This window comes from Lissotriton vulgaris, chromosome 1_2 (assembly GCF_964263255.1).
Source record: "Lissotriton vulgaris chromosome 1_2, aLisVul1.2, whole genome shotgun sequence".
NCBI classification, from domain to species: domain Eukaryota; kingdom Metazoa; phylum Chordata; class Amphibia; order Caudata; family Salamandridae; genus Lissotriton; species Lissotriton vulgaris.
In genome coordinates, this window is record NC_141686.1 from 9,902,976 (window position 1) to 9,916,823 (window position 13,848).

Sequence of the window (13,848 nt, forward strand, 5' to 3'; positions counted from 1 at the left end):
TATAAAAACATATTTCTTATTGGTTATGAAAAACTGTTTGAATGGAACGTTACATTAGATTAGGTGATTTTTTGGAAAGTCAAGCACACTTGCTGTTTGCATTAGCAACATTGTGTGCTGAACTTGTGACCTGTGTGCTTAGTTTAGTGCTGCATGTACTGTTACCATGGTAACAGACAGTAAGCAGATTGGGGGTAGGGTTCAAACCTATGTCAATTGGAAAGGTCTGAAATATGTAACCAATAGAAATGTGTGTTAGATTTTGAATTAATGTGGGAAGAAATATGATTTGATATTTACATGTATATGTGTGCTGAATAATAGGGAAAGTTTGCCATTGTTTGGTTTTGCTAAGTAGTGCAGTACAGAGATTCTATATAAGAAAATCTGGTGTGTTACTGAAATTCTTCTTAATCTACGAATCAATTTGAAAGGTAAATTAGTAATTTATAAAAAGTTTTATTTGGGGGTTTTGTTTTTAATATAATTAATGTGTTTTTCCTGGTAAAATCCAGGTAGTAGTGTTACTTGTCTAGAATTACAAGTGTGCCTGCTGTTAGTATCCTGCATAAAGCACAATTAGCAAGAGTTTTGGTATTGTTCCTCAAGTGCAGAGTTACCTTGTAAATATAAAAGCTATTGTTAGACCTTAGAGCCCTACAGTTGTGTTTTAGGCCTACAATTCTCTAGTCAGTATACCTACACTGCAGCAAACGCCCAATCTCTGCTTTTACAATGCCAAAGTGACTTGTTTAGTACTATGTTTTAATTCATTCAGTAAAGTAAAATTCAACTAGTTATACATTTACTTAGTGTCTTTTCTTGTACTATTCTAATTATTCAGTTAGTATGCATGTACTCATATAGTGAGTCAGGCTTTAGGACACAGAGTGGTTCAAACTCCTATGCACTATGCATGTGGTGTACTGTAACCACTTTCACATATGTATTTAAAGTATACAATTTCTCGGTCAGTGTTTATGTAGAATGTGTTTGCATGGTACTAGAAAAGTATAATTTATAAGATTAGTAATATACTTTTATTTATTTCTATTTTTTACAGATATTGTTTATCATCATTAAAATAAAGTTATCATGCCTGAAAAAGGTCGAAAAAGAAAAATAGAGCTAAAGGATATTTACTTGAAGAAAACTCAACAACAAGTATTGGATGATCAACATAATGTGGCCAAAAAGAGGAAATCTTCTGGTAAGGTTTCTAAGAATTTTACAGAAAATATTTTTAGACGGAAAAATAATGTTCAAAAATTTGAAAGCAGTGATGACGCTTCAATGACAAATAAAATAGGAAAAATAGGAAAGGAAAAAAAGCATATGTAGAATCAAAAAAATTGTCTTTTGGTGAAAGAAGAGAAAATCCGTATAAAGAGATTCGAAAGAAAATATTTTGTAAAAGCGTAGCACATAATTTGCTGAAAGATTTGAAGAAGTATAAAAAGAGATCACTATTTAAAAAAAAAAGATTAAGCATATTGGATCCATTGTTGAAAAGGCTTTTGAAGTAAAAAGAAAACGATTTATTTTAGTGTTAAACAGAATTTGCTCACTAGATAAACCTATCCATTCAATGAAGGCTAACAGTAAGAGGAAAAGAGTAATTAACAGAACTCATTTTTGTGATTTTTTAAGGGTGAATGGAAACACAGTTCAAGTTCAGAGCCTTTTTTTAATGAAGAGAGTTATTTTCAGACCAATGATTTGTTGCATGCAGTTGATACCAGTGATTGAGCTTATGAGGTTAGAAATGGTTGTCCAATTGACGAAGAAAAATTGGTTCCCAGAAATGCAGAAGAACTGTTAGCTGACGAAGTTCTAGGCAGACGTGCTAAAGCCCCAGTGTACACGTGGGATTGCAGTAGTATTTGTAGTGTATAACAAGAATCTATTGATCTTTTACATAATTTCTTATGTGAATGTAGTAAAAAAAAGTGTTAAACAAAAGATTATGATGTTTCAAGGACTAGACCCTTGCAGAGTGAGAAAAAATACTGGTTTGCAAGGTCATTCTCTGGCTTGTCTTTCTAGAAAAGTACGTCAAATTGTTTTTCATCATTTTTAGGATATTGGTAGTACATCATACTCAAATGCGGAAGTTAGTCAGAAGATTGTATTATGCAAAAAGTCCAGCACTAAAGTTAAATTAGTTGAACAGTGCTCTTTTGCGTGGGTCAGTTTCAGATGTGAAGAAGATTTGGGATGACATTGAGTTTTGTTACTTTGGTCCTGAACAAGAGAGTGAAGAAACCCTGACATTAATAGAAGAAAATGTTGAAGAGAATGTTGAACATAGTTTTACCAAAACATTTCAAGGTGAAATTACAAAGTTTAAGGTGATTTCAGGTGAAAGGCCAACTTACTCTCGAATTTGTTGCTGGCAATCTCACTATAAAAATCAGACTAGGAGTGTTGATTTGTATTTAAAAAGTGAAAGAGAAAATATTGATATGTGGGAGGAGTTTGCAACTTAATTGTTGGTAGAGAATTGTTTTGATTTGGATTCTGATCAGCGTATTTGTAAATATTGTTATAACAAATTAGATGAGAATAAAATGCCTGCTAGAGCTGTCCATAATAATCTAGAGTTGGTTGCTATTCCTCCAGATTTGATAGATTTAAATACCTATGAGTCTATTCTCATTCAATGTGTGCACACGTTTCAGGCTATTGTTCGTATGGAGCCTAAAACAGGAAAATTGCCTCCTTCAGATTTACAGAGAGGATTAAAAGGAAGAGTTGTATATTTACCATTAGATTTAAAGAAAAATGTTGAAACTATTGGTGTAGAGTGTGTAGAAAATGAACCACTAGTGATTCTAGTTAATTGCATTCCTACTAAGAGTAAGAACATCTGGCAGGAGTTAGTGGATGTTAGGAAAGTGCAGAAGGCGACTTTGTATTTAATAAAAAAACAGAGAGTACTATAAAAATGTGTATATCGGAGAAGAAGAAATAGTTTTAGCAGATGATACTGAAATGTCTAGTGGCCAAATTGAAAAGGTGGTTATGTCAAGAAGTGAACAAATCTATGAACATTACAGTGTACATCCACTTCATTCAAAAGAAGTGACGGGGAACACTATTGAGTTGTTTCAAATGAAAAAAACAAAGGGAAGTCCAATGAGTGTATGGGAAGAGAGCTTGGAAGCTCGTTGTTTTCCTCAGTTGTTTCCAACAGGAAAAGAAGGACGATATGATGAAAGACCTGTGCAAATTCCTGCATCTGAATATCGGACAACAAGATGATATGCAGAAGATCCTAGATTTAGACAATTTTTCCCTTATTTATTTCATCTTTTGTTTGAAAGTTGACTTTTCTGGACTTTCATATGCAGTCAATCACATAGTGAAAACAGGGCTACATATGCAAAATGTTTCTGCAAAGGATTTTATGGATAAAGTGCACCAGAGGGATGATCATTTAGAATCTCAGCTGATTAATCTAATGGCATGTCAGCGTGGCACTCATGAATATTGGTTCCATCGTCATGGAGAACTGAAATGTATGCTACAGAACTTAGGAACTCCTACATGGTTCCTTACCCTAAGCTGTGCTCGGTATGCTTGGGATGATTTACTTGAATTTCTTCGAGGCAAATTCCAATATAAAAACTATTGAATACAAGACACCTGGAGAATTGTACTCTTTGGATCCTGGTAATGTATGCAGGTATTTTAATCATAGATTTGAAGCTATGATGTCTTTTATATGCAATAAAAAAATCCTCCTCTTGTAGAAGTTGTGGATTTCTTTTGAAGAAAGGAGTATCAAGCAAGAGGTGCTCTTCCTATACATATGCTATTATGGATCAAGGATGCCCCAAAATTCAGAACAGATTCAGATGACACTGTTTTATCTTTTATTGAAGAATATGCCACATGTGCTGTACCCAAAAGTAAAGAAGGAAACAACTTAAGACAACAAGTCTTACGATTCCTAAGCCATCGATGTGGAAAATACTGCAGATGAAAATGTCTAAAGATAAGTTCTATACTAAATGTCGTTTCTCATTTCCACGTTCGGTAATATCCAAACGAAGAGTGAATAGTTTTATGTCAGCTATGGGACATGTCATCACAAGAAAGGCTCCAAAAAATACCTACAATTTAAGAAGAAGCAAAGAGTCAAAATACATAAATGACTACAATCCAGTTATTCTGTCCATGTGGAATGCCAACATGAATATTCAATATGTTGCGGACTATTCCATTGCAGTTGCTCAATATTTAACGTCCTACATTACAAAATCAGAAAAGGGTCTATGTAAGAAATTATTCAGTTTCAGTTTGAAGATGTTATCCCATCGAGAAATCGGAGCATATGAATGCTCAGATCAGTTACCATCTACAAGTCTATACTCCAAATCTAGAACAATCATTTGGGTGAGTCTAGGTCTTGCTGCAATGCAGAATCGGGTACTGAAATCTGTGAAAGAAAATGAATATTTAGCAGGAAAAAGATCCCAAAAGTACAGATATTTTGACAATGAATATGTTGGACACATATTACCCAATATTACCCAAACAGAAGTCATCATCTTGAGAACATATGTCTATATGAAATGCTGCAAAACTACACTTTTAAACAAAATACTACTGAGAGCATCAATGATGGAAAATATGGAGTGATTGGATCCGAAGGACGTTTGGTAAAACAAATGAAAGGAAATTTGATTAATCACATGAAGCGGAGTTGCGACACTGCTGATAAAAGGGAATTTTTCTATGTTGCTCTTTTGCAACTGTTTAAACCGTGGCGTTCAGAATTGGAATTCCTTGGAGATTTTCAGAGCTTTGAGGATTCCTTCAATGCTTGTAAAGATAACATACAATGTACTGCTTTTACAAATTATGTGAAAATGTTGAACGATAAAATTGATCAAGAAGCTACTATTGCAGCTGAGATTGCTAGAGACAGTTCTCAAGACAGTCAAAGTTCTGCTGCGATGAGTCAAGATCCACTAGGACAACCAATTGTTGAAAATGAAGCAGCAATTGCCATGAATGAGGTGGAAACAGTAATGCATCAAGCTCAAGAAGTTATAACGGACTTACCAAACTTGGAAGAACAACTAAATATTTAACAGAAAGAAATTTATCAGCAAGTGAGACAACAGTTTGACCATGGATTTCTTCATGAAAAGAAAAAATGTACATGCTCGTCTTTTCAACCTATCCGAATGTATGTGAGTGGAAAAGCTGGAACAGGAAAAAGTTTCTTAATTAAAGTAATCACCACTTATCTACAGAAAACAACTAAGTCACATTTGGCTTGTGTTGTAACTGCTCCAACTGGGTTAGCAGCACACAACGTTAAACAAAATTACATTATATCGTTTAATTGATGCTACCTGTGGAGCATGAAAACAAATTGAAATTTCACAAGTTATCTTGAGAAGCTTCTTGTGAAGTTTCAAGAGTGCTGAAGAAAATTAAACTTATTATTGATGAGGTAAGCATGGTCTTAAACTTAATGCTTGCTTTTGTGCATTTAAGAATGCAGCAAATTCTTTAAACTGAGTATGACTTGTTATTTGGAGGAAAGCATGTCATAGTTTTTGGAGATCTTTTGCAACTTACTCCCGTAAAAGGACAACCAGTATTTAAAACACTTGCGCATGAAGACACCAGAAAGTCTCTGGGTTGTGTTGGAAATGTAAACATTTGGTCTTATTTTGAATACAAGGAACCCATTACAATTATGCGACAGGCAAATGATGTTGATTATGGAACTATTCTTCAAGATATAAGAATTGGTGTACTAACAGAATATGGTAGAGAAGCTTTGCAGAGTCAATCACTTTCCAATTTGTTTCCAAATGAAAATGTAGTTCCTGAGAAAATATATATGAAAATTGCAGAAAACAAATCTGTAATCTGCTTAATGCCAACTCTGCATGAGTGTTCTATATTTAACAAACAACTTTTGATTCTGGAAATGAAGAAATAATAAAAATGGAAGCCATTGATAAAATTGAGCATGTAGGAATCAGTATTAATTTGACAGAAAAGTTGAAAACACAATTGGATTCTTTAGAAAAATGATATCTAAAATTGCTGGTTTAGAAAAGAATTTATATGTATGTAGAAACTGTTGGGTAATTTTAAGGCGTAATTTGGATGTAGAAAAAGGTTTAGTTAATGGAGCAATTTGCAAAGTTGTGGAATAAAGATGGTATTGAATTTTTAAAAATAAAATTTGATCAGATTGAAGAAGTGAAACAAATTGGTCATTGTTCAGTTCGTTTTTTGCTTGTTAAAGATTTATATGTCCGTAGAAAACAGTTTCCAGTTTCTCTAGCTCATGCAGTGACTATTTATAAATCTCAAGGTTTAAGTGTAGACAGTGCTTTGGTGAACATTGGAAGTACTGTCTTTAAAGAGGGTATGGCAATTGTTGCTTTGTCGCGAGTCAGAACATTATCTGGTTTATTTTTGATTGATTTTGAAGAGATTGTTGGTTATCAGTTTGAAGATAGTTGAGGTGTCAACAGCTATGCTAATGTAGTGGTCAATGTTGTTTTTTTCTTGAAGGTTTGAAACAGCAAATTACAGAGAATCGGTAAGAAAGATTTTGTTCTTTGTTGCATGTCGTTTATGAAATATTAAGAACTGATAAAAGTAAAATACAAAGTGTTTGTGATATTCGTAATCTTTTGGATGTATGTTCTGGTTCGACTCAATTTAAGCATAATATCCAACAAGGAATTTCTAATGTATATGCTAACCATATTGGAAAATGAAGGTATACAAATTGGAAACCTTTTTGGCCTTTGTTATAAATGGGAACATTTTTGTGAAAATTGTATGTGTACATGTAGCACTAACATAGACACTGAAAGATTTATATATTTGACATCGTCAGACTGTAAATCAGTGTCTTTCAATAAACTAGTTAAAACAGCGAATCAGAACATGGAGTGCAGCCAATGCAAATCGGAAATGTTATCAACATTATTTATACAAAGATATGGACAATATATAATTTTAATGATGCAACGAGAAAAATAGAAACTTTAATAAAACATTTTGAAGCAAGTCAACTATCAATATCAGGAAGGACTTTTGTAGCAGTAGCAATAACTTTCCATGATGGTCCTTCCACAACATCTGGACATTACACTGCCTATCTAAAATGTGAAAAAGGTTGGACACTTTGTAACAATGCTCTGTTGGTTTTTAAACAACGTTTGCCAAGCGAATTACCTAATTCCTACCTAATATTTTTAAAACCAAAGTTTTAAGAACAATATTTGGCTCTGAGGAATTTATTTCTATGTATTAATATGATTACAGTTGTAAAATTTCAATATAACGGATTTGAAGAATACCATTTGGTCTTAAGGAAAGGTGTTTATTTGAATTACAGACTTTTTCTTGCACATTGTCTTGGAAAAGTCGTGCAGGGTATTACTGAGACTTACCATGATCATAACGTCCTTAGTTGGAACATAGCGGGGTTAGCAGGGAAAGTCATAGATCCCTTATGGGTTCAGTTATCACACAAATTTGCGTTAATTTGCTTACACGAAACATGGCTGATGAATTGTGATGTCTCACTGGTAGGGTACAGAACTTTCTTTGTCCCAGTGTCTAGAGCTATTAGTGGTAGAGCCAAGGGAGGCCTTGCAATCTTTGCATCATTAACTCTACGTTGCAGTATTAAGACCGTGTCCACGGCCAATAGAAACGTTCAGGCTATCTACCTGGGTCAAAAGGACAGATTCCTCCTGGTGATAAACTTCTACAATGCCTTTAACAAGGAAGAGGGCTATGGTTCTAGCAAAATTGAATAGCTTTGTCAAACAAGAATGTGGCCTTCATAGGAAGAATTTGCTTATTGTAGGAGACTTCAACACTCATCCGTGTGGCGACCCAAAGTTGAATGCCCGGGCGAATCTGGGTTGCCCATTGATATCGGGTCTCCACTTCAAGTACACCACACAGGGTAGTGTCCTAAATGCCATGCTTGATGAATATGATTTATTCTCTGCAATGAGCTTTGTTGCCCCACTTAGTAACCTTAGGAAACCAACGTTTAAGGGTCGAGGCTGCGGGACCTTAATAGATCACATATTAGTATCCAGAACCATTTCACCCCTCCTTCAGGGTTTTTCCATCATTCCAAGTTTACACAGTGACCATAACCCTGTCTGTGTGACCATAGGAGGGAGTTTGATGAAGATCAAAGAGAAAGTATGCAGCAGTCATAACTTACAACTCATAGAGGGAGGGCGTTGTATCAAATGGAATCAGATAATCCCGTCCACCTTCCACAACTCCCTTAAGGCTGCTTGTGATGCAGAATTTATTTGTTGCCTCAATTATGACTCTTCACCACCAGGCATTTTGAAATCATTTGAAGGTATCGCGTCCAAAGCAAGTGGCATGTTATTTGCCCATGGCAAGATCAGTATGCCCCGTGGACCAAAATAGTTATGTTGGTCTTGTTCCAAAGCAGCGAGTGATTTTAAGGGCGGGAAAAACGACAAAATTGCCCTGGCTAATCGTAAGGCGGTAGTCAAAGAAGAATTATGCAGGGAGCTCTTAGATCCCGTGACCCTATCTAGTAGTTCCTGATTCGGGAGCACCATTAACCGATCACCATTTTTAGTGGAAGGGGTTAGAGAAGTGGGCTCCAACATAATTGAGAATGAATCGGTGTCTCATTTTGCAGGAATATTTAAAAACACATCGAGCCAGCTAGTTCCTTCTGACAGGCTTACGGATAAGGAAACATTGACGTTCTCCGTGAATGAAATAGAGGAGGGTATAGTTAAACTGACTAATAAAAAATCACCAGACCTGGATGGCACCCCCCAGGACCTTTTTAAATAAAAACCTTTGTTTTGGGACGAGATCGTGACTGCTTTTGTTAATGCTTCAGCCAAAGGAGCTTGCCCTGCCTCCTGGAGTGTTTCGACGATTGTCCCTGTACACAAAAAAGGGGATAGAAATAGCACGCTGAATTACAGGCCAATCTGTTTGATTGACTCTGTCGTTAAGGTAATTGGGGGGCAATCCTAAAAAGATTGTGTACCTGGGCGGAGGATAATAACATCATCTCAGATATCCAGTATGGGTTCCACCCAGGACACTCTACTATGGCCCAGTGTTTAAACCTCTATTCCATCATAGGGAATTACACCATGGCTCGCTCTGTTTCCGTCTACATGGCCTTCATGGACCTCTCATCCGGCTTTGATTGTGTTAAACGGGGAAAGCTGTGGTGGACCATGGAGGCCATGGGGGTGGAGCTCGCCCTGGTTGAATTCTTGAGGGACCTTCACAGAGACACTAAGGCCAATATTAGATATTCCAATGACCTGAAGGTATCTAGGAACTTGGATATTGAAAGGGTGGTCCGGCAGAGGTGCATAGTAACCCCCTTCCTTTTCAATTTATACATTAATGATTTGGAAGGTTCCTTGCTAGAAACCGGGGCCGATTTTCCGTATGTGGGTAAGCGAGGACTGCCCGTCTTGCTTTATGCGGACAACTCAGTCCTTTTGTCACGAACTCCCAAAGGGCTCCAAACCCTACTTGATGCTTTTCATGGTTTTATGGACAAGCGCGACCTGTCCATAAATAACACAAAATATTATGTGATGCACGTAGGGCCGCGCCCTAAAAGAGAGCATTCCTTTGTGGTGAACGGAGTGAGGGTGCCGAACTGCGTAACATTCTCCTATTTGGGTGTCCTGCTAGATCATCGGCTTAACTGTGCTGCTCTTTTAAACAAAAAAAAGGGTCAGGTAACCAGGGTAAATGTGGTACTTTTTGGCTTTGCTGCTAAAATGGGTAATTGACCAGTGGCAGCGATGCTAAAAATCTATCGGGCAAAGTGTATATCCATAGCAAGCTATGGTAGCAATCTATGGGGATATTGTGGCCTTGAGGGTCTTCAGTTGACAGAAAACAACTTTCTAAAACAACTACTGAGCGTCCCAAAGGGGACATCGAATCTGTCTGTCCATGAAGAAACCGGCATGCCCTATTTAAGTGATATTTTGGCCTTACGTCCGCTTACTTTTTGGTTGCAATGCTGGCTTAACAAACACTTAAACCTTACCCATAATATCCTGAGAGGTCCTGAGTCTTGACTATATGATAAATATCCCCTGGTTCAAAAATGTAAAACCTGTTTTTATGAGTTGGGACGCTTGGACTTGTTTCCAAATCCTGGAGGTATTAATAGATTGGACATTGCGCTCGTAAAGCATTCCTTCACACAAATTAGGAAAATGGGAAGAGAAGACAAAGAACTGTTGAAACCTAGTGTGAGGACACATTTGATACTCACAACCACCCTAGACATAGAGCCGTATCTAGTGTGGCCGTTGCCTGCATATGAGTGATTTCTATTAATCAGGTTTAGATTCACTTCTTATTGGCAGTTCCAAGGGGCAGTCATAAAGGGAGCGTGTTGGCATTCTGTGGCTGCGACTCTAAGTCTCCACAGGACTTGCTCCACTTTATGTTTTTCTGTAAATATTATGAAATTCCCAGTACTATCTGCCTGAAATCTTTGTTAAAAAAGTCAAATTTTGTGCAAGTGAGTACCGCTCTGTTTTATTTGCAACTGCTCAAACCTGACTGTATCCCATTTGTGGCCGGTTTCCTTAAATGTACAATAAACTACAGAAAATATTTGGATGTTTAAAATGATTGTGTTTTAACAGTTTTTATTAATGGTCATTTTAGCTTCCTCCCCTTTTCGTATTACTACCGCCTCTAAATTGTTTTTATCTCTGTTAAATACTGTATTTAATTCATTGTTTCTAAATCATTGAATGTGCTGTATTTTAAAGTGTTACTTTTATGGTGTCTATGAAAGAATGCCGAATAAAGTATTTGAACTGAACTGAACTGTTGAATTCCTGTGCTCTCCCCTGCACTGGCGCAGAAACAGCTGCCAAGCGTCGGCGCAGGCACCTTTGCACCATGAAGCTAGGATGCCTGTGCTATAAGTAGATTGTTTTTGTCCAGGAAGGAGCAACTTACTGCACAAAAACAATCACTTTTTCCTCTTTCAATGCGTGCTATAGAATACAGCACATATTGAAAGAGGAAAAAACGAGGAGATGAAAACATTTCCTCTTGTTGCGCCTCTCTATGCCACCTCTAGGGTGGAGTAGCATTCAGACACATCTCCAGTGTAGTGTAGTTCCTATATTCCCAATAGGCTCTGCGCATTGGAATATTATATCCTATAGATGTGACATAGGACTTATGTCTACTAGGTCTCTATCGAATATATTAGACTTAATTGTGAGTGCCAGCTAGCTCAGAGGTCACTAGAAACGTTCTCGAATTCAAAAGAAGGGATTCGTTTCTGACAACCGCATAAACATGACAACTTTGCTTCCCGAAGATAAAACTGATCTTCAGAGTCATGGAAACAATAGATAGATATTTTACTCAGTCATTCGTGCATGCTTCGCTTCACCAGAGGTGTAGAGAAATAGAGAGACTGGCGTTTTCAATAAAAGTATTTATTAAACTGCTTTCTTTCTAATCCAGAAGAAATGAACTGCTACAATCCTAATACTGGCTGTAAAGTATAATGCATACAGCAAAAAGAGTATTATAAAATAATACTGTAAAAGCATGGTATGGTTTCTAAGCCATAAAATACATACATAAATTAATAAAGACTAAAAGTACTCAACTGGTGCTTCTAAAATACGCCTACCCCGATGTACCTAACCTAAGTCTAGTACAAGGGAAGAAGTAAGTGTGGTGTAGCATAAGTTTAGTATTCTTTTGCCAAGAATCTATCACAGATTTCGCTTAGGGTCTAATCAGCTCCGTACCTTGGTTTTCGAATGAAGCAGGTCAGTCTCAGGACTCGATTTCCCAACACCCCACAATGGCAGCTTGGAAACATTGGAGCTGGATTTCTCGGCAGGAGAAAAGACAGTGTCTCTCTCAGTGTGTCTGCTGGAGGGTCATCTTCCTTCGGCACTTGCTGTAGAAAAATGCGTTGGGCAAGTAGATAGTCGAACTGCTCCAAACCACTGTGTGTTTGCTTGGGCAAGTGTGGGCATATTTATACCTTGAAGGTGCCGAGTTTGACGTAAAGGTGGACATAATAACGTCATCAAAGAGTCTCAGTTCTTTGAAAGCTCCAGAAGTTCTTGGACAAATCAATATTCAAGCACGGGGAAGTCCCTAACTGCTGCAGCTGAGTTTTTCAAGAAATCGTTGTGGCTTTTCGGAACTAGTGGAAGTAGCCATGCCGTATTTGGACTGCATGAGCTATGTCTAATTATGGTTATGATTTCTATGCCTATATAAGGACAAGGTGGTTTATACCTATATAAGGGCATGAATTGGGAAAAGTACACTAGGGTCCTAAAATGCTATACAACACCAGATTAACGATTTTTTGTTAATATGGAGATGAGTCTTGTTCCATGAGTGTTGTGTCGGAACACCCACAGCAACACCGACGAAATGCCAAATCATTGCATAGTTCTACATGTGTAGGGGCCGTATTTACAAGGAAAGGAAAAGTCACGCATGGTGACTTTTCCTCTCCTTGTAAATATGGATGAGCCCCATACACCACCAGTATGTCACAAAAAGTGATGTACTGGTGGCGCAGAGATCTTGTAAATCTGTCCCAGAGTGTCACTGGGAACCAACTAACCCAACAGATATGTATAGAGAGCATCCTATGGCAACAATCTGTCGCTTTTTGTAACATAGTGATAGCGATGCACAACAAGGAGAATTCTTTTTATTTCACTTCATTTTTTCACTTTCAATGTATGCTAAAATGCACGCCATAGATTGAAGGAGAAAAATGTGTTCATTGATTGTTTTTGTCCAGGAAGGTGGGCCTTCTTGTACAAAAATAAACTATACATGACCCAGATATTCTTGCACAATGGTGCAAGGGTGCCTATGTCACCATATGGATGTAGTTTAATCACCAGTGCAGAGAGAAGCACAGAGTTGCAATATATTTATGTATATATGTTGCATCCCTGTGGTTCGGAAGTAGCTTAGCATGCTGTAGGTAAAGAGCTTACAGTATCATGCTACAGCTTCTGCAGTTATATACTGGATGCACTCCCGCAGGATTATGAGATATTAAGACTAGACCGGGTCAAACAGAGGGGAGGGGGTATCGCTATCATTTATAAACTGGTCTTGTCTTGCACTTTAGAGACAGTGTCAATTAAAGATTGTGAAGCTGCTCTCTTTACTATAAAATACCACCCTAACAAGGCCATTAACGGCTACCTGATTTATCGTCCGCCAGGTAAGACGTCACCTTTTTTGGATAGCCTGATGGAAGTAATTGCCCACCCTGCACTAAGGTATAATAAGTTTCTGATTTTGGGTGACCTCAATTTTCATATTGAAGATGAAAACAATAAGGAAGCTTTAAGTTTATTAGCATCTTTAAAAATGTTTAATCTTAACATTCAATCCCTGATCCCCACCCATAAAGCAGGCCATCTCTTGGACCCGATCTTTGCCAACTGGGAGGGAGTGGTGGTTCAACCCCCCAGTAAGGTACTATGGTCGGACCATTTTCTGGTGGAGTTTACCATCCATGGAGAGCCTAAACCATTGTCTAGTACTAAACTGATGGCCTGTAAACGTAGGCAATAGGGGAAAATTAAGCAGGACGAGCTAGAACTGGCTTTAAAAAGAGGTAGCCCCCCACTTAAAGATAGTGTAGAGGAAGCCTGGACAGATTATGAAAAATGGCTGTCAGGAGCTTTGGATGAAACGGCCCAGTGGACTAAGAAGGCCCCAGCGAGATGCTCTAAAACAGCTAAATGGTTCAATGCTGATTTAAAAGCATGCAAA